Source organism: Rhinolophus hipposideros, assembly GCF_964194185.1.
Source record: "Rhinolophus hipposideros genome assembly, chromosome: 2".
Taxonomy (NCBI): domain Eukaryota; kingdom Metazoa; phylum Chordata; class Mammalia; order Chiroptera; family Rhinolophidae; genus Rhinolophus; species Rhinolophus hipposideros.
The window spans coordinates 66,474,373-66,494,944 of record NC_138048.1 but is presented as its reverse complement, the minus strand read 5'-3'; the positions used below and the strand labels follow the sequence as shown (position 1 = coordinate 66,494,944).

General features: G+C 37.9%; 1 protein-coding gene across 2 annotated transcripts in view; it reads left to right on the top strand.

The window, feature by feature from the left end:
- The first annotated feature begins 240 nt into the window (after positions 1-240).
- The window catches only part of KCNMB2 (potassium calcium-activated channel subfamily M regulatory beta subunit 2), a 234,532-nt gene continuing 214,200 nt past the window's right edge, over positions 241-20,572 (top strand). For both annotated transcript variants that reach the window (XM_081067842.1, XM_081067843.1), the window contains exon 1: positions 241-600. The gene's annotated coding sequence lies outside the window, so the exon portion shown is untranslated. The remainder of the gene's footprint in view (positions 601-20,572) is intronic.

The following is a 20,572-nucleotide window of genomic DNA, read 5'->3' as shown; positions in this document are numbered from 1 at the left end:
GAGAATTGTTTGGGGAATCCTAGAGTGTTTACTCCCAACTTCACTCTGCCTGTAAAAATACCTCTTTGCAAAAGGAATTCTTTCTCCTGTAGTTAAAGAGGATTTGGAAATCCGATCCAGTAGGCAGGGTGGTGTAGGTCTCGGTCTCCTAAGGACGTCTGAACCCTCGCTCCCTTTTTAATATGAGAATTCGAAAGCAGTGGGAAGTGATGTTGGACCTATCACAGCATTGCTAACAGACAGCCTATTACAGTATTTAATAAAAACAGAAACAGCATGCCTATCATAGGCTAATAATCCTACCTCCTGCACGCTTTAAAAACAGTATGAAGCAGCTTGAACGGAGCTTCAGATAACTAATTTCAAGCATGGCTGTCTAGCGTGCCTGTCACTCCTATTGTCCTTCCAAACTCTTTCAGACATTTTGAGCAGGGAGTATTAATGCTATGAGTTAGCAACGGTTGTGACAGTAATGGTCCAGAAATGCTTTAGGCACGAGAGGTAAGGATGATTACCGGTGGCTCTTTGGAGGACTGCACTGGATCGCTGCCGTTAAGAAATTAAGCTTGGCTTTTGAGGAAGATGTAACAACTACTGGAGGTAAGATTTGCATGTAAAACAAAGGGATCTGTTGCTGTTCCGTGCTTTTTGTTTGCTATGTGCCCAGTCGGTCGTGAATTGCAGCCAGGTGCGGAGTGAGAAGCAGGAAGGAGAGAGAGGGGAGTGGGAGACAGATCTGCTTAGAGCAAAACACAGCGGGTAATATTATGTTTTATGGCAAAAATACCTCGAGGACAGACTGCCTCCAGTCTTGTAGCCTGCTGAGTGTGCATTCCACGTTGCTTTTCTGTGGAGTAGAATGCTTAGAGGTCATGAAGAAAACAGTTTGTTTCTTATCTATGGTGCCAGCTGGACTGTTAGTAGGGTTCAGTGAAGACTTTGGTGGGTGGAAGGCAAAAAGGTCCAAGAAAAATAAAGGGGAAGCGGTCCTGAAGACTTGAAACCTGTTAGATAAATATTTTATTTCCTTGCTCAATGTACAGTGATAGCCTGAGTCTAATTTTTAAAAGGGGAAAATTGAAAGCTTACAAAGGATTTCCCTAATAAAGAATTACTTCAGACTTAACCTACTATAAAAGAAAATTGGGTCTCTTCATCCATTTTGCATATTGAAATGTTGATCCACACTCTTTGTGTTAATGGTTTTATTTACTAAAACAGTGCAAGAGTTTTAGACTGAAAAAGGGGCTTTCCCTCTGTTCCTGCTCTTGCTTTTAAACAACTGCTGGGGCTGCAGATGAAAATGGTGATTCGTTAGAGGTTAGAAACTTGACGGTTTACCTTTTTCTTTTATTCTTTTTTTTTTAATGAACAGCATAAAAGCACAATTCTCCTTGAAAGATGAGAGGGTCAGTTGGGTTCCAAAGTCCATTGGACAATAAGTGGATTTGCAGAGGAACTTATACTGCTTTGTACTTTATTATGGGATCGGTATAGCTCAATCAGAAAAGGAAATGTCAGGAAATCATAGACTGAGATTTTTAAAGCAAAAGTGCAATGATCAGAAACTAATGTTTTCCCAACTTGATCAATGATGCAAATTTCAGTATTTGTCATTGCATATGACCCTCAATGTGAAGTGACAGACACACAGTGAGTGAATTTCTCAGTGCTGCTGTGTTATGTTCCTGATGGACTTCATAAACTCTGAGATGTAAAGATGTTGCTTTAGATTTTCAAAAACTCTTATGTTCTGATGCACTGACTTAGTTGTAATGAATGGCAAAGATACATAGAATAATTGTATATTTATAAAAGAACGTAATATTTTTAAATTCCCATATTAATGCAGTACTAATTAGAAATAAAAGTGAAAGACAATTATAGTATGTTTGTTTTCAGCTAAATGCTAGAATTAAAGCTAAGTGGGCTTTTTTTCTTGTCTGATGCAGTTGAGTTTGTACATTTGTGAGCTTGTGTGTATATACTGCCAGTCATATATAAAGTTGAAAACGTTGTCCAGTAGTGTGTGGCATCTATGCTTAAAGTTGTGTGTCTATTTTTTCTAATAGTGTGATGAAAATTACTGAAATTCTCTTGGCTGGTCTTTATGTAACCAAGAGCACATGTCCATGAAATAACTGTATAGAATTTCTGATGCAATTGATGGCTATGACATAGTTTTTGCTTCTCTGTGGCCAGTGGGATGTGTGACCTTGACCTTGTAAAATCCCAATCTCTAGCCAATTGTGCTCACCATCAAGAACCCAGATATAGAGAGTTTGCAATACACAAACGGAAAAATACACACCATTTTATTTACGACTGTCAGAAGTTTACAACTGAATATTATTTCTATTGTTTTCATAATTTTCATTTATTTGAAAATGACTTTTACTGGCTCTGGTCTTACCAATATCTTCTGAATCTACTCACATCAAGCATTTATTATAAAGGCAATTTGTACCATGAAAATTGTCAACAGGAGAAATAATTTTGCTGTGGTCATGCTCACAACACCTTACTGATAAAGTAAAATGACTTTTCACAATTTTCACAGATTTATGGAAAAAATTCCTATATTAAACCTCGATGGTGTATGTATCTAGACTGGACCCCTATAACATGAAAAATGTAGTGGAGATATGGTAAATTTTTTTTCTTTGTAAGCTGTTGGGAAAACCAAGTAATTTAGTCAAAAAATCTATTTGGTATATCAAATTAATTTCATTACCTATTTACATTGATAGATATCAATCAAAGCATTTCCAGATATATTTCCCTTTAGTTGCTACTACACCTAGTAATGAAAAACCAACAATTCTTCAGCTATACAGACAGCAACACTGGAATCCACCCTGACATACAAAATAGCAAAGCTCTAGTCAGTCTTGTGTTCTTAGTTCCCATGGGTAACACAGTCATTGTTCAGTCACTAAGACAAAAGTCACCAAGCCCAGAGTTGTCCTTGTTCTCTGTTTCTCTCACATATACACACAGTCATCATTCTACTTTATTGGTAGATATTGGACCAGACATTTCTCAGATTAACATAATCTCTTTGATCATCTCTCTGCTCTTATCAAAATATGATGAAAAAAGAATCGTCCACAAATATTCCTGCTATTATGTCAAATAAAAAGCAGACTACAACAATGTATATACAATATAATCCTAATTTTAAGATATACCTGCATATGAAAAAAACAGGGAAAAGTACACTATTTTATTCTTTTTATTTATCTGTAAGGTAACTCAATTTTTTTTCGGAGCAGGAATTTTATTAATGGTCAAAGAAGACTAATATCATAAAAGTTTGTATCTTCTATTCCAACTATGTTGCCATCTTTCCCATTATTTTACTTCATATCATCCACTCTGTCTTCACCCCAAATTCCAAAGTCATTTGTTGGTCCACAAAAGACGGGGAAGTGCCATTCCTCTATAAAAGCCCCTTCCTCCTTGGAAAAACTCAGCAGCATCCTCTCAGAGGCTGACTCCTACATCGTAACTCAGGTTTACTAGAAAAGGAGATTGTGTGTGTGTGTGTGTGTGTGTGTGTGTGTGTGTGTGTGTGTGTAATTCTCTTTACAGATAGAGAATATTTCAATGTCCTTTGCTCTTCATTATCTCTTAAATAGTTAAATGTTGGAGTGTTCCGTGGCTCAGTTATAAATCTCTTCTTTATCTATACTTCCTCCCTAAATGAGTCTAATCTAGTCTCAAGACTTTAGAAACTATCCATACACAAACAGCTCATAAATTCTAATCCCTAACTTGGACTTTTCCCCTAACCTCTATATTTAACATATTCAACTATCTACATAATATTTCCACGTAAATGTCTTATAGGCATCACACACTTAACATATTCAAAATCATATTTCTGAATTTCCACAGAAAATGTCCTTCTCCCATATTTTCTCTCATGTGCATAAATGAAAACTCAATTCTTTCACTTGTCAGAAGAAAAAATTTGAAATCCTCTTTGAATCTTCCCTTCACACATAACAGGAAATCACATTGCCTTTACCTTCAAACTGTAGCTAGAATTCAATTACTTATTATTCCCATGGCTACCACTCTGGCCAAGTTACCACCCACTCTCAGATTATTGAATGTATTTTCACCATTGACATCTTGCTTCTGCCTCCCCCTGTTCCCATATACACATTTTAGTCTAAATCCAACACCAGTTGGTCATTTCAAAATTGAAGTTAAATCATAGTATCTCCTGCTCAAAAGCCTCCAACATCTTCCCATCTGACTACAGATAAAAGGCAGACCACAGGCCATGCGTGATCAGCCTGGGTCCCTCCCTGACCCTTTTGCTACCTCTCTCACATTAGCACTCCATTTTAGCCACACTGGCCTCCTGGCTGTTCCTCAAACCTGCCACAAATGCTCAAACCTCAGGGCTTTTGACTTTATTGTGACTGCTACCTAGAAAATTCTCCCCCTACATAGTCACATGATTCCGTTTCTCACTTTCTTCAGGTCTCTGCCAAATGTCACTTCATCAGAGGAGAGTTCCCTGAAAACCCTATTTCAAATTACACCCTCTTGCACACATCCTATTTCTAGCACCTGCTTTCTTTTTCTCCATACCATACCAAATTATCCCCCAACATATTATGTGTTGACTTTTTATCGCCTGTCTCTGTCCCTCCAGAAAGTAAATTCTATGAGAGCAGGGATTTTGTTTTGTTCCTTGATATATCAGTTGTTAAGTGAATGAATAAACTGATGAAGGCAGGAACTGAATGTTTTTTCCACATCAAAATCTATTGGTAGCATGAGACTCCAAGCATAAGGTTTTCAACCTCAGGGTCAAAGCTCTATGCCATATCACCCTGTTACTTTTTCCAAACAGAAAGATACTGAAAACCTTAAAGAAAGTCAAGGAGATTTATCAAGATCATTTGTATTCTCCTGTCTACATGGGGGGGGGGGTGGATCATGTCACTGATTCCAATCTATGTCAAAGCAAACAAAAATTCATTTTGCCTGAGTTTGATCTTATCCAAAAGATGACTTCTCTTTACAAAAAGGTATCTTCACAGATCTATACAAATGACTTTGGATATAAACACGTCTTATATTTTTTCTGCTCTCCCCTGGTGATGAGAGAAGGAAGAGCAAAACCAGGTTGTAGGGTACAATTGGGGTCAGTACACCTTTCTGAGCACATAAGCTCCAGTAGCCCGTGTGGCAACAGGAATCAACCATTAATAATCAATAAATGTACTCATTTGCATTCGTTTATTGCTCTGAAAATCAGCATAGTCAGTCTCGTGTTCTGGTTAACAGTGACCTCTCTACCACTCTTCAAACACATGTTTTCAAGTAATTAAAGTATAACAAAATAATTTTATTGTCCAAATTGGTACAAATAAAAATGCCCAACATTTCTAGAATGTTCTGTAGTTTAGGGAGGTAGTGTTCTGTGAAAAGGACATAGCATGTGAGACAAGCGCAGGCTTTAGAAACAGAGACTTAGTCTGAATCTCACCTCTGTACTTCATAACGATGTGACAATGGGTAAGTTCTTAAAAATCTTACCGAGCCTTAGTTTCCTCACTGGTAATTAGGGATAGTAATGCCTCCCTCTTTGGGTTGAAGATTAAATAGGATCATGTGTGCCAGTGCCCCATTAGAGTACTTGGCACAGAGGAGATGCTTGCAAAGTAATTGTGTTCTCACTGTTATTGTCATTTAATCTTCACAGCATGCCTGAGCAGTAGATATTATACTTTCCATAGAACAGATAAGAAAACTAAGGTATAGAAAAGTTAATCAAACTGCCGAAGGTCAAAAAACTAGTAAGCTATTGAAATTTACTCTCCCTTCAGCCATAGAGACTCCTGATAAATAGAATGTCAGATTAACCATCTTTAAGGTATTTAGTGACTACAGGCTGCCAGTGATTAAGGAATTTTTTAAAGGAAGGTTCTGAAGAAAAGGTTTTTCTTTCCTCTATGAACAATGCGGAAGCCTTATGGATTCCTTCCCCAAAGAAAAAATTGACTTAAACTCCGATGAAACAACTTAAATGAAAGCTAATTTACTCGTTAAGAAAACCTCAGTCTCTAGAAGTGCAATATAATGGGCATCAGAAACCAGCTTCACAGCCCTGAAGAACTCGTTTGAATCCCAGTTCTGCCAATTGCCAGTTGTTTAAAGCTTGCTAAGCCTCTCTTCCCTCAGCAGAAATGTAGATAGTAATCGTACATCACTCATGGGGTTGTGAGGATTAAACGAGCTAATCTGTGCATAGCTGTTCGCATCATGCTTGACACAAATTAAGTGCATAATACATATTACCTATCAGCACTTTAACGATTGTTATCCGGGATGAAACTTTAAACATTAGATATATTATGACACTGAGCGATTTGGTTTAAAGTATCTCCTTTAGTTCTTATTTCTTGGTATTGCATGTCTCTAAGTTCGATATCATTTACGAGTGATTTAAGCATCAATGTATCGTATTACAGTTCAAGGTATCTGAGCATCTGTCCACCACCAGAAACAGAATTTCCTGAAATATGTGACATTTGCTCATTTCTTACTAGATGCAAAATGAAAGAGGCAATTCTGGAAAAAGCAAGAAAATGCCTGCTTTTCTGAGATAATGAACCCAGTTTTATGGATTCATATTAAAATAACTTGAACCAAGTGCCTTTCCTCGACCTTGTCAGGCTCCAGTTTCAACAGTTCCTGTCTTCACTCTGTCTATGACTGCACTGACTGAACGACTGGTAAACTGACCAGATGAATGCATCATTATAAAACATGACTTCAGTGCCGGATGGGCATGAAATCGGTTATTCTAGATTTGACATTATGAATCTCTTAATGCAAAGGCATTCAATTTCATTTAACTGCTCCATACAAATACTAATCTACTACGTAGGCTAAACTTTAATCGGTTCTGAACTTCATCCTACACCAACTTCTCAACTTTCGAATTCTGGAAGATTGGTTTATGTTATTAATGATTGTATTTTTGTGTGTGTTTCCTTTAATATTTTATCACTTCTCAAATCCACCCCTTATAAATACAACTAGTCCCAATAGGAGTGTGTGTGTGTGTGTGTGTGTGTGTGTGTGTGTGTGTGTGTGTGTGTGTGTTATGTGCCAACTCCTGGCAACCCTATGAAATGAGTGACATCCACGATGTCCGGTCCTCAACAGCCCTGCTCAGCTCCTATAGACTCCTGCCTGTGGCTCCTTGATGGAGTCACTCTTTCTCATATTGGGTCTTCTTCTTTTCCTGCTGCCTTCTATTTTCCCTAGCATTATTGTCTTTTCCAAAGAACCCAGCCTTCTTTGGAAAAGAAGTAGGAAAGCTTCAGTTTTGTCATTTTTGCCTCCAACAGTGTTTCAGGCATACTTTGCTCTAGGACCCACATTTTTGTCTTTCTGGCAGTCCAGAGTATCTGTAGAGCTCTCCTCCAACACCGTATTTCAAATGAATCATTTTTTTTTTCTTTTCAGCCTTATTTGCTGTCCAACTTTTGCGTCCGTACGTAGTAATTGTGAATACAAGCCTGTGGATGATCTTAGCCTTGGCCACTGATGACACATCTTTGCTCTTGGTGATCTTTCCTAATTCTTCTTTCACTGTAGTACCTCTCTTGAAAAGTGTGGGTATTTCGTTGTCTAAAAATGTCACAGATTTTCAAGGTTTGACTGTTTTTTAATCTCCAGGAATAGTTCTACCATGGCCTTTAGCACACGGTGCTGTACATGATCTTTGGTTCACTAACCCGCTCCCCTTTTCCCCAGTTAGATTGCAAGTCCCTGGAAGGTTAGGGACTAGGTCATAGTCATTGCAATATGTTCAGTGTCTAGCAGAGTTCTTGGCAGTAGTTAATGCTCAATAACTACTGGATCAACGATGTATATACTAGATTTGTTAGTGTCCAGTTTGACCTAAGGAGGGTAAATGACCAAATGGGCAAATAAATCATGCACTTCAGAAATAAAGTGCTACATTGCTCTATGTTATAACAAAGACCTGGACCTGCCATGTGCTTACTAACTTTTCATTCAATTGTCCTCTCACCTCTTCTCTTTGTATTCTGAGGCCCATATTAAATGCTTTTATGGGACAGTTTCCCCATCCCTTCCTTTCACTGCCCACAGCAGCTACCCTATCTTTCTAAAGAGCATGGTGGAGCCTTGCATTCAAAGCCAACTTCGAGTCTGACAGCCTTCAACAGCAACCTTCTAAGCCCCCTCCTCATCAAAGCTAGGGTGACAGATGAACCTGGGTGAGAATTTCAGCTCAGGAGGAGGGGAGGGAATAAATCAGCTGTCAAAATGTCAAGCCTGCCAACTTCTTAGGGAAGAAAGAAAAGATGCTTATATTACTAGACAGGAGGGCTTTGGTTTACATTTGCTAGCATTTGTACTAAATAGGGAAAATGTCAGATGAATCCCACATTCAGGTTCCTTGTCATCTTGGTGTTTTCCTGAGTGTGAAATTAAGACTCCAGAATATTCTGGACACATGAGCTCATTTTCAGTTTTCAATAAATTCATTCAGTAAGCGAAAAAGAATAGTTAGGCAAGTAGTAAAATACGTAACTAAATTTTAAAGTATAATTTTTAGCACAGATAATTAGGTTTCAAACTCCTTGAAATCAGACACTATATTTTTATAATTCGTAAGTGAATCAAACTGTATTAGACATAGACAATTCTTTTTAAAATAATTTGTCAGTTCATATATATTCTTCTCTTCACCCTATTTCCTGAGGTAAAGCCATATTAGAGAAGTCAGGTAAATTTCTTATGGTTATTTACCAGGCTGCTTGACTAGAGATGTAGGGTTCTAGAAGCCACACGTATCTTAATTTCAGTGAACCCCGTTTGTGCTCTATGGGGTAGATAAGGCTTTTACGGAACAGGAAGGAAAGAAAGGCTTCTAAGTTCTGATGTTGCCTGTTCATTCATGGAAACATAATTCACAGACTTTCTTTGATTGGAAATGATTTACAAAATCATTCCATGTAGGTTTCTATCAAAAGAAGATTCAATTTGGAACTTGGCCAAAATAAAGCCCTTACTACACTACAAGTGTTTGGGCATTCCACTGTACCTTGTACATAGTTCAGGACTTTATAAATAATGACTTTGGTTTTGTCAGACATTTTAGGCGTATTTTTTCTCATTATTAAAATTTCCACTGAAAAGCTGGTAAAGGTCAAGCGCCTGACTCTATAGTATACTCCTATCTACAAAGGTAAAATATCTTTCAAAGCGAAACTCTTAGAAAGTTGAAAAAATAAGCAGCAATTTAAATGCAAATCTAGAAACTTCCTTGCTTTGCATAGATCTTGTAGTTCTGTATAAGGCACTTAATGAGGAGGAGAGAGAAGCCGTTGGTAAACCTTACCCGTGAGATAATTCTTGAATGTCGAGTTTCGTTTTGTATAAGTATCTGAAAATTTCTGACCAGTATAAAGAATTTATAGGTCCAACAAACTGAAGTATAATTTATTTCCTCAGAGAGATTGTATTTCTATAGTAAATCTGGGACCACTGATGTTCTTTGGATTTTTTTTTCATTTCCTAGATTTTTTTTTTCATATTCCAAATGAAGAAATTAAGGGGGGATAAACAACAACCTGACATCCAGGAGAAAACAATACCTAACTTTACACACAAAATTGTAAGAGGATAGATCCAGGTCCATCCTCTCTGTGGGAATGATCAATGACTGGTTTAACTTAGCTTCCTAGTGGTTTTTTTTTTTTTTTTTTTTGATCCTGTGTGCTGCTGGGGAACAGCCACATGGGGCTCTTTGTGTAGACAACTCAAGGTAACTATTTGCTTTAAAAACATAAAAATAGAAGAGCACAGGACTCGATTCTCTGTTGAAATGAATCAAAAGAAAAATTGAGAGAAAGAAAAAATTAAAGTTCCTATCTAAAGGAAAAGGAAGGCTTAGATAACAGGTTACCAAATTTGAGAATATCTTTTTGGGTGTATAAAAGATAACCATAGCCCTGGTACAGAGAAAACTGGTTACAGAATGTCTATTACAACCTCCTTCTCAATCTTCTAGGCCTGTTTCCCCTTTGATAAGTAGATTTAGTGTCTGCCGAACTGGTACTGGAAAAAAAAACAAAAACTGGTATAAAGAAAACAGGAGATGTACTCTGATTTATATGCCTATATGAAAAGTTGACTTGTGTGTAAATTTGATTTCAGATGGTGTTTAGTATGTTTACTAGAAGAAGGTTCTTCCCCTAAACCTGTGAATGTACTCACGTGTCCACATTATATTTTTAAAAATCTATTCTCCATCCTGCTATCCTTTAATTGAGCAGTCTTCATTTCAAGTCTGCATTCATTCAATTATTCATTCACTTATTCAACAAATATTTATTGAGCATCCACTACAGACTAGGCACTCTGATGGTACTGGGGTTACAATGTTGAGCCAGAGCAGAAATGAGTTCCTCCCCACCAACCATGAGGTGACAGTCTTGGGAAAGAAAGACATTATTCAAGTAATCACACAAATAAATATAAAATTACAAATGTAATAAATGCTGTGATTATTTAATTGGAGACATTAATGTAGTCAAGGATGTCAGGGAAAGTTTCTCTGAGGAAGAAATGACTGAGATGCTAAACGAAGAAGCATAAAAGTGAAGAAAAAAAAAAAGCAAGTGTGAAAGCAGCAAGGATTAGCGAAGAAGCTTTCTAGGCAGAGAAAAAGCATGTGCAAAGGCCAAAGCAGAGAACATTCACTTATTCAACATTTATCAAGCGCTCTGTGTGTGTGTGTGTGTGTGTGTGTGTGTGTGTGTGTGTGTGTGTATGTGTGTAGAGAGAGAGAGATAATTAATTTCCTGCCCTTATGGACCTTACATTCTAATGAAAAGCAATCAATAAAAAATTAATAAATGAGATTTTTTGTAAAAGCCTGTTACAGAGAATAGATAAGGACAGTGCCTCTGATAGAGGGTTAGGGTTAGTGCCTGGAGTGGGGGTATCAAACAGCATGTGGTTAAAGACAGGCTGAAGAGACAGCAAAGAGCCTGGCTAGGTACCATGTTTCCCTGAAAACAAGACCTAGTTGGACAATCAGCCCAAATGCATTTTTTGGAGCAAAAATTAATATAAGACCCAGTCTTATTTTACTAACATATAAGACTGGGTCATATAATATAATATAATATAATGTAATATAATATAATATAATATAATATAATATAATATAATATAATATAATACAATATAATATAATTAATGTAATATAATATAATATAAAATACTGGGTCTTATATTAATTTTATCTCCAAAAGACGCACTAAAGATGATTGTCCAGCTAGGTCTTTTTTTGGGGGGGAAACAGGGTAGACTATACAGGTCATATTGAGTTTGCTTATTATTCTTAAGAGCAATGGAACGCCATCCAGGGTATTGATCAAGGGACTGACAAGATATTTGTGATCTGTAAAAGTATCTCTGCTGCAGTGTGGTGATCAAAATGGAGAAGAGCAGAGTGGGTGCAGAGAAGCCCATTAAAAATCTATTGTAGTAATCCAGACAATGGTAGTTTGGGCCAGACAGCAGTGGGATAGCAGAAAAGTGTCCAGAAGGAAACATGTTCAGGAAGTCATATCAGAGAGTTGGTGGTGGGATAAATTTGAGAACCATGGGTAAAGAAGAAGGAAGTGTCAAGGATAATTTCGGATTTCTGGCTTCAATAACTGGATAGACGGCGAGGTTATGGAACTCTGAAACATAGCTAGAGTTTCTTTTCATCAAAAACATTTTGAAATCGTAGTCTATACTTACTGCCTCCACTTTCTTGCTCCCCAATCATTTTTTAAGGCGTATGAATTCTGGTGTATGAATTCTGGCCACACTGCTTTCCTGTGATGGCCCTTTTCACCCTTTCCAAGAATCTCTTTATTACCCAATTTGGCTTTTTCACAGCCTTCATAATTCTTGATCATTCTACAGCTTTCAAAACCATGGTGTTTCTCTCTCTCTCTCTCTCTCTCTCTCTCTCTCTCTCTCTCTCTCTCTCTCTTTTTCTCTCTCTCTCTCTCTCTCCTATGTTACATTTCTTTTCCATCTTTCCTCTTTGCTGGGTCCTCTTTTTCCTTTTCTTATTTTTTTTCAGTAATTGTAAGTATTATCTGTCTGCATTTACATCCGAAACCATCTCTCCAGCTGTGACCTTACTCTACAACCGGAGTCCTATGTTGCCTGCTACCTGGTAGACATTTTCTTATGGCTGCCATCTTTACACTTCAAGAGTCACTTGGCAAAATTAAACTCAAATTAAGACCCAATAAATCTATTGTGCCTCATGTTTCCATTGCCCGTGCCACTGATCACCAGGTTTTAAAGCCAGCAATTATCTTTGAACCCATCTCCAACTATAGATCTAATTGGCCTGAGTACTGTTAATTCTTCTTTCAAAATAACTTTTGCATTTGTGCGTTTATTCCTCCTTATACAAATAAAGACCCTTTAGTCTCACACCTTGGCTATCATTATAGCTAATCAACCTCCTTTCAACCTGTCTAATTTTTTCAAAGTGTTGTTCTTCAATCACCTGCACAGGAATTACCTGGGAAGCTTTTGTTGGTGGTGGTGTTTTTTGTTTTGTTGTTGTTGTTTAATATTGATTCATGTGGCTTATGTTTAATCAGAATCTTTTTTGGTAAGACCTGGAAATTTTAAAAAGTACCTCAGGTATGGGCCGGCCTGGTGGCTCAGGCGGTTAGAGCTCTGTGCTCCTAACTCCAAAGGCTGCCGGTTCGATTCCCACATGGGCCAGTGGGCTCTCAACCACAAGGTTGCCAGTTCAATTCAAGTCCCACAAGGGATGGTGGGCAGCGCCCCCTGCAACTAAGATTGAACATGGCACCTTGAGCTGAGCTGCCACTGAGCTCCTGGATGGCTCAGTTGGTTGGAGCGCGTCCTCTCAACCACAGGGTTGCCTGTTCAATTCCCCGAGTCCCGCAAGGGATGGTGGGCTGCGCCCCCTGCAACTAGCAACAGCAACTGGACCTGGAGCTGAGCTGCGCCCTCCACAACTAAGATTGAAAGGACAACAACTTGAAGCTAAACGGCACCCTCCACAATTAAGGTTGAAAGGACAACAACTTGACTTGAAAAAAAAAAAGTACCTTAGGTAGATCTATCATACATAATTTTTTTGGGGGAAAAAACCACAACAATCCTGCTCTAATCTCTTCTTGCCTCTGTTTTCTTCTACAAAGACCTTCCTAATGAATAATTCCAAAACATGACCTTGATCATGGAACTTCCCTAATCACAGCCCTTCAGGAGCTCTCTCCTTAAGCAAGCAAATAGTTTCCCAGGAGTGGATATCACAATCCTCCAAGATCAGTTGTCCAGACAAATTTCCAACCTAATCTTTACCTCTCCCTTCTCTCTCCGTTTTCATCTGAGCTATACTACTTGCCACCCTTCCTTTGGTCTAATGCATATCAAACATCCAGAAAAGGTCTCTCTCCATTTTCATTTTCTCCCGTCAAACTCCTACCGACTCTCCAATGGCCTCTCCTGGGTAAAACGTTCTTTCATCCATATATCATTTTTCCTTTTCCTTTCCATTTCTTGCCCTTCAGGTTAGAAGGGACCTCTTCAGGCTCTGAACTCTCTCAGCAGGTTTGACCTTTTGCTATTTACTTATCACATAGTAATACACATACATCGTTTTTCCTTTTCTTCTACTTACAAATATAATGAAGAAAGGGACTATATTTTACAAAAAGACAGATTTATGGAATAGAAAGAAAGTTGACCTGGGTTCAAAACCCATCTAGTGCATGTCCTTGGACAAATCATCTAACTTCTCTGAGCTTCACCTCTATTTGCTAAGGGAGGTAATGTCACTTACACTATAAGTTTTTGGTCAGTATAAGTTGAGCGCTTTGTAAAAAGTTGATCCATATGAATTTGCCTATATTCAATTATTTTCACCTACAAAAAATGGAAATTTTATTATACTTAGCAGACCTGTATATTTTAGTACATTTTCCTTTAAAATATTGTTGTGTACCATACTATGCTTTGCACCTCCTTCACACATCAGACCTTGCCTATGAAACATATATATATAAGATAAATATATATTACATTATATGAAAAATATATGTATATGTTATATAACCATAATAATGTTCTCACTATTGGCCTGAAGAGATCAGTAGAGAGAATTGCACAAACACCACGTAGGCAAACTATTAATGCACCACAGTGCTTACCCTTGCTTGTCTGTGCCTTTTTCAAAGCAGGTGAACAAACAATTTTAATAGTAAGCTAAAGTAAGCTGTTTTCTAATGAGACGGTTCTGTTAAATAAAGGTCAGCAAGAAAAGTAACAACTCTAGTTGTCTCTTGTTTATGGTTCATCTGGGCATCATGCAAACTTGCTCAAATTTCTCTCCTGAGCATTACCTTACCCTGAGTTTATCTAAATCATGATACACTCCACCTTGATTGGGATTCTTTGTCATTAATCAGCATAGCAATGATATTTTAAAATGCAACTTCTAAGGAAAGTATGCACATTTTGTGTCTTCAGCTATCTTTCTCTACTCCTGTGATATTATGAAAAAGCCTCTTGACCAATTAACCCAAAGGAAACTCACCTTGAGAAGGTTGCTGTTATATTGGTTATAAAGGTATATGAGCTGAGAAGGAATTGCTGTTTTTATGTTCTTTCTTAGTGTTAACTCTTCAGACTTATCAGCCCACAGAAAGACTCTTTGTCAAATGCTCCCTTTGTTAAAAACAATAATTTGTGCCAACAAGGCATTATGCTAAAGGAGGTTCTCGAGAGGGTTACAAATTACTCAGGAATCATATCAAGCTCCAGAAGTTAAGAATGAGACAAATGCCATAAGAAAGGTACGTAGTGCTTTGGGTATTTTAATGAACAGAGAACGACTACAAATAGAAGCTAAGAAAAGGACAGATCGCCAAGAAGTACCGGTATTAGCAACTAAACTAACAAGGTCTCTCTCTCTCTCTCTCTCTCTCTCTCTCTCTCTCTCTCTCTCTCTCTCTCTCTCTCTCGCCACTTACATGGCAGTTATGTTACATTGAGTAAGTTCATTAACATCTCTGTGCCTCAGTTTCCTACTCCATAAAATGGGGCCACAATGCCTGTCACTTAGAATTATGTGTAAGTCCAATACGATCATGTACATGGGGTGGCTAGCACAGTGCAGCACCTAGTTGCTCTCAGGAAACAGCACCCATTGCTGCTATTGGTAATCATATCAATGTCACAGAGAGTTCAGAAAAAGGGCCTTGGATTTTGTGCTTTTGAATTTTACTAATTCAATGGTTAAATGGGAGATCATTTCCCAAAATAAGTTTAAGCGTCAAAATTAATTTCAATGGCATTAAAAGACTGAGTAGATGGTGAGGAAGCAAATCATTCTTTCAAACAATTTTTTCCCCAAAAGGAAAGCAGGAGTAAGGACAGTTGACATAGAGCCAGTAAGCACACAGGAATGATACAGATATTCTTTCTTTCAAGAGACTGACTGTGAGAGCCTCTTAGTAGTTGATGAAATAGCATATTACCTTACTTTGTATGTTACACATGGAACTGACACTGAATTCATCTCTAATGAGTCCCACAACTCTGTGTGTTAGCCATCATCACACCGCTTACAGACAGGGAAACTGAAGTTCGAAGACATTGAAACTATCTGCCCCAAGTCCCACAGCAAGTCATGGCAGACCCAGCCTTCTGGCTAGTTCCTCCAACGTTAAATCCCGGGCCACACTGCCTCACCTAGTTATGAACCCACCACTTCTATGTGTGGAACCTGCTTCACAGATATTCCTAGAGAGAATAGCTGTGTGTTTTTGACATTGGTTAAAAAGACTTACAATGTCTACAATGATGCACACCGTTAATGGAGCGCTTTGCAGATGACAGGTACTTTATACATCAGCAGTAGCTTGTGAGCCCTTAGTAGGTGCAAGGCATTGTTCGAAGCATTTGATATACATTCTCTCACTTACAGCTCAGAACTTCCCCAGGAAATGAGTGCAGGTACACTTGAGAAAACTGAAGCTCAGAAAGAGAGATGAACTTGCCCAAAGTAACACAACTTTTAGGTGGCAAAGCTGAGGTTCAGTTTGGAGCCAGCCTAACTCCCAAATTTTCAAGTATTGCATTGGACACCTGTGGGTCATATGACACCTTTACTGCCCATGTGCACGGGCCCCAGGTGTGCAGGCCTGGACTATGAGACCTGTGCAGAGCTCCAGGAAACAGAGAGGAGCAGATGATTCATGCACAAACGTCTTGAAGGCAGGTGACCCAGGGAATCTGCTTTCCTGTGTATTGACAATTATCTCTGCTCTTTCCTTGCCCACTAAGTAAACACCTAATGCATGGTGCTGGCCCCCATCCAGATGTTGACCAAGGTTTACAGATATGATTCTCAATGGTAACTGTGGAAGAATGATTTATCGGCTTTCCCACCACAAACTTCCACGCTGAGAAGTTGTGAAAGAGAAAGGAGGGTTAGGCAAATAAGCAAAATTTTTTGTAATAGATATCACGTTTTTCCTTAACATAGCATCAAATTGGTTTTCTACTTTTCTGTGGTCTTATCTCTTGAATAACAAAACCAAAAAAATGATTCCATTCTTCTGCCACCAATCTCTGAGATAATTCAGGTTGATAACCTCTTTCAGATAAAGTATAAATTATGTCCCAATTCTATTCACCTAATGCTTTCCATAACTCTGTATATATCAGTGGCATCATAAACTTTATCTCTTTCCCATTCCACTCCCCAATTGGCTTTGACCTCATCAGTGTAGTGTAGGGGCTGCTTTCCTATAAAATCACCTTTCCTCAATCTAGGTAGAATTTAGACCCAGGTCCTTCTATTTCAAAGTTCTGTGTTGTTCTGTTTTGTTTTTGTTTGTTTGTTTGTTTTTAGTAAACTATTTAACTCAAGCAAATATAATAATTATTCTTGATTTTGCCTTTCCTTAAATTATAGAAATTCAAATACTCTATTATCCTGAAATTATTATAATTTGTATTCAAAAGCAATGACCTAATAAGTTGCATATTTTAAGCCTCAGTGGTCTGCTAGATTTGTGAATAAATACCTTAGTCAATTCTGACAGCACCCTTAATAGTGTTTAGATTTCTTTCTTCTTTGCTAGGTAGTGCAGAGTTTGATGTTATCCATATTTCAAGGAAATAATAAGAGCTAAGGGTTTCATACTGGTACTTCTTCAATAAAGATAAGCAGGGGGAAAGAAATGCCCTGTGCCAAAGTGTTAAATTGGCTGGATTTTTATCACTGCTTGTCAACAAGCTTCCTCTAAAATGATATTGAATTAATTTATATTCACAGAAGCAAATCAATTTTAATAAAACATTAAAATGAAGTTCAAACTGAACCTTCACCTAAAACTTGAACTTCCAAATTGCTTTTCATCTAAAGTCAGTTAAGATTTATGATAGATATATAAAATGTGAGGAAGGAAAAAGATTTCCTTTATTATCCTACCTACGTGCCATCTGGCACCATGCTAGACAAAAAAGAAGAAAAAAATCTGGTTTGGGGCTAGTCTTGGTCTGGATGTGTTTTTACAAGATTTGATGAAAAAAATTATGAAATATTAACTAGACGTTGGCGAACATAGACATTTAAGATTGCGTGTTGAAAACAAAATTAAAAAGCAGATACAAGCAAGCTACTTGAATGCAAGATATGCTGGGAAATGTGCCCCAGAGACAGAAAGTGACAGTTTATGGCTGAAGACAAGAATGTCACCCAGCACTGAGCGTTCTCTGGTCAGCTCTAGAGATTCTTAGTGGTACTAGGAGATTGTACAAATTGGTTTTCCTGAAAATAGAAACTTGAAAGGGAGTAAATGTTGACAGAGAAGAGAGAGTAGATTATTGGAAGAAATCATTGACAAGGAATATACCACAGCAGAACTGTTTTATCAAAAACTCATAAAATTAATCTCTAACATTTCTTGATTACTTATCCTTGAGTCAGGCACTATGTTATGTCATCTTATCCAGATGACAAATTTATGAATAGGTTTTTATAATATATATTCTTCAGATAAGGACACTGAGGCATACAACAACTTGAGAGGTCCAACAACTTGTTTAAAGTTACACAGTTAACAAGTATTAAGACCTTGATTCAATCTCAGGTAATCCAATCCTGATTCCAGAGTCTGTCCTTTTAATCACCATTTCTAAGAAATTCCAAAGCATTGTCTTTAAAATAATAACTTTCAGAGCATATGGTTATAGGCAACTTTGAAGGAACTTCTAATAAGAATTCAAACCTGAAATATTTATCAGAGTCCAATCCTAAAACTACAGTTGGTACCAAAACACCATGCCTGTTCTTCATCAGTTGTTTTAGAATAGAACTTAAAATTACAATGAGATTATAGAGTATATAAACCTTTATGTTTAACAAGAAAATGTTTGTTCTCTTATCAGAATCACCTAGAATCTTATTAGAAAAGATAGTTCTTTCCTTTGTCTCTAATACAGAACAAATACCCAATGTAAAATCAATTTAATTAGATTCTTTTTAACAATCAATTGCTGGTTCCCTTTCAAAAGACAGCACCTGTGATTTTGATTTTTCTTAAGAATAAAGAACTGAAATTCACACTGTTTCTATGAAATAAGTATACTTTTACATTCTAAGTCAGTAACCTTGTAGGATATGAAGATATTTAAGATTACAAGACATGTCCCATTGCCCTCAAATTTCTTGCAAACTAATATTGATTAGTATTCAAAATAAAGTATTGTGCTGGTGGGTTCCCCAAAGCATATAGGTGTTGTGTAGAGGACATAGCTCCCTTCCCTCTGAAAGTGACTTTATCATGGATAGGGGTTATCGAGAGAGAACCTCATGAGGCTGTGAAACAAATTCTTCCTCACCAGCTAGCTTTTAAGAACATATGACCAAGTCCAAGATTCTTGTCATTTTAACTGAGATTTCTTAAGGATAATGCATTTCGAATGAAAAGGGAGATGATGGAAATGATGGACTGACAGACCAGAGGAGCTGGCACATTATTAAAATATCCTCACACATTGCAACTGAAAACCCCCTCAAGGGTTCACAAACCCCAAATTAGCAGTGTCTGGCCTCTCCATGCACCATACCTCTTACTAAGGAGCCCCAAGCAGTAATGGCAGCCAGCCTCAGTTCAAACCTTAGCCTCTTCCAGGCACCTCCAGGCCAGCAAGTGACAACCATCTGAAGATCACTTTGTAGCTTATACCAAGTGACTCCGGGCAGGCCACAGGCAGCAGCTGACGTTGGCCCAAACTAGAGCTCATCCCAAGAAGCCACAGAACCAACACATCTGGTAGCCAGCTGCAGACCATAACAGAGCACCACCCAATCACCTCCACAAATGACACATCTAAAGGGCAGACTGGGCAGGCACCAGAGCCCCACTAAAGTGAGTCCTGTTCTGTACCATCAGCCCCTGCACAACATCTCCTCCACTGAAGTCATGGCCACTCCTCACAACCAATCAGACTGAGAGTCAGTCTCTCCGATTGATGTGCCATCAGTAATCAAGACTCAGTACAATAGGAGGGTACACACAACCCACAAGTGACATACCTAGAGCACCTGGATCAGGTGATCAGGCAGACTATACCACATAGATGAAGCAGAGGATCACATCAGCAATTTGGAAGACAAGGTAGCAGAAAACACCCAATCAGAGCAGCAAAAAGAAAAAAAAAAGCTCCAAAAAATTAGAATTAAGGGGCCTCTTGGACAATATCAAGTGTACCAACATTTGCATCATTGGGCTACCAGAGGAGAAGAGAGAAAGCAAGGAATTGAAAACCTATTGGAAGAAGTAATGATAGAAAACTTCCCTAACCTGGTTAAGGAAACAGATACACAAGCCCAGAAAGTGTACAGAGTCCCAATCAAGATGAACCCAAAGAAGCCCACACCAAGATATGTCATAATTAAAATGCCAACAGTTAAAGAGAGAATCTTAAAAGCAGCAAGGAAAAAGCGGTTAGTTACCTACAAGGGAGCTCCCATAAGACTATCAGCTGATTTCTCAACAGAAACTTTGCAGGCCAAAAAGGCATATGCATGCAATGTTCAAAGTGATGAAAAGCAAGGACGTATAACCAAGATTACTCCACCCAGCAAAACTATCATTTAGAATCAGAAAGGAGCTAAAGAGCTTCCCAGACAAGAAAAAACTAAAGGAGTCCATCACCAACAAACTAGTATTATAAGAAATGTTAAAGGGACTTTTTTGAGGAAAAGAAGAAAGAGGAGGGGGAGGAGGAAAAGGAGGAAGAGAAGGGGGAGGAGGAGACAGAGGAGGAAGAGAAAAGAACATACAGATAAATAATAAAATGGAAATAATTACATATCTATCAACAATTATTTTAAATTTAAAGGGACAAAATGCTCCAATCAAAAGACAAAGAGAGGCTGAATCAATAAGAAAAAAAGACCCTTACATATGCTGCCTACAAGAGACTCACTTCA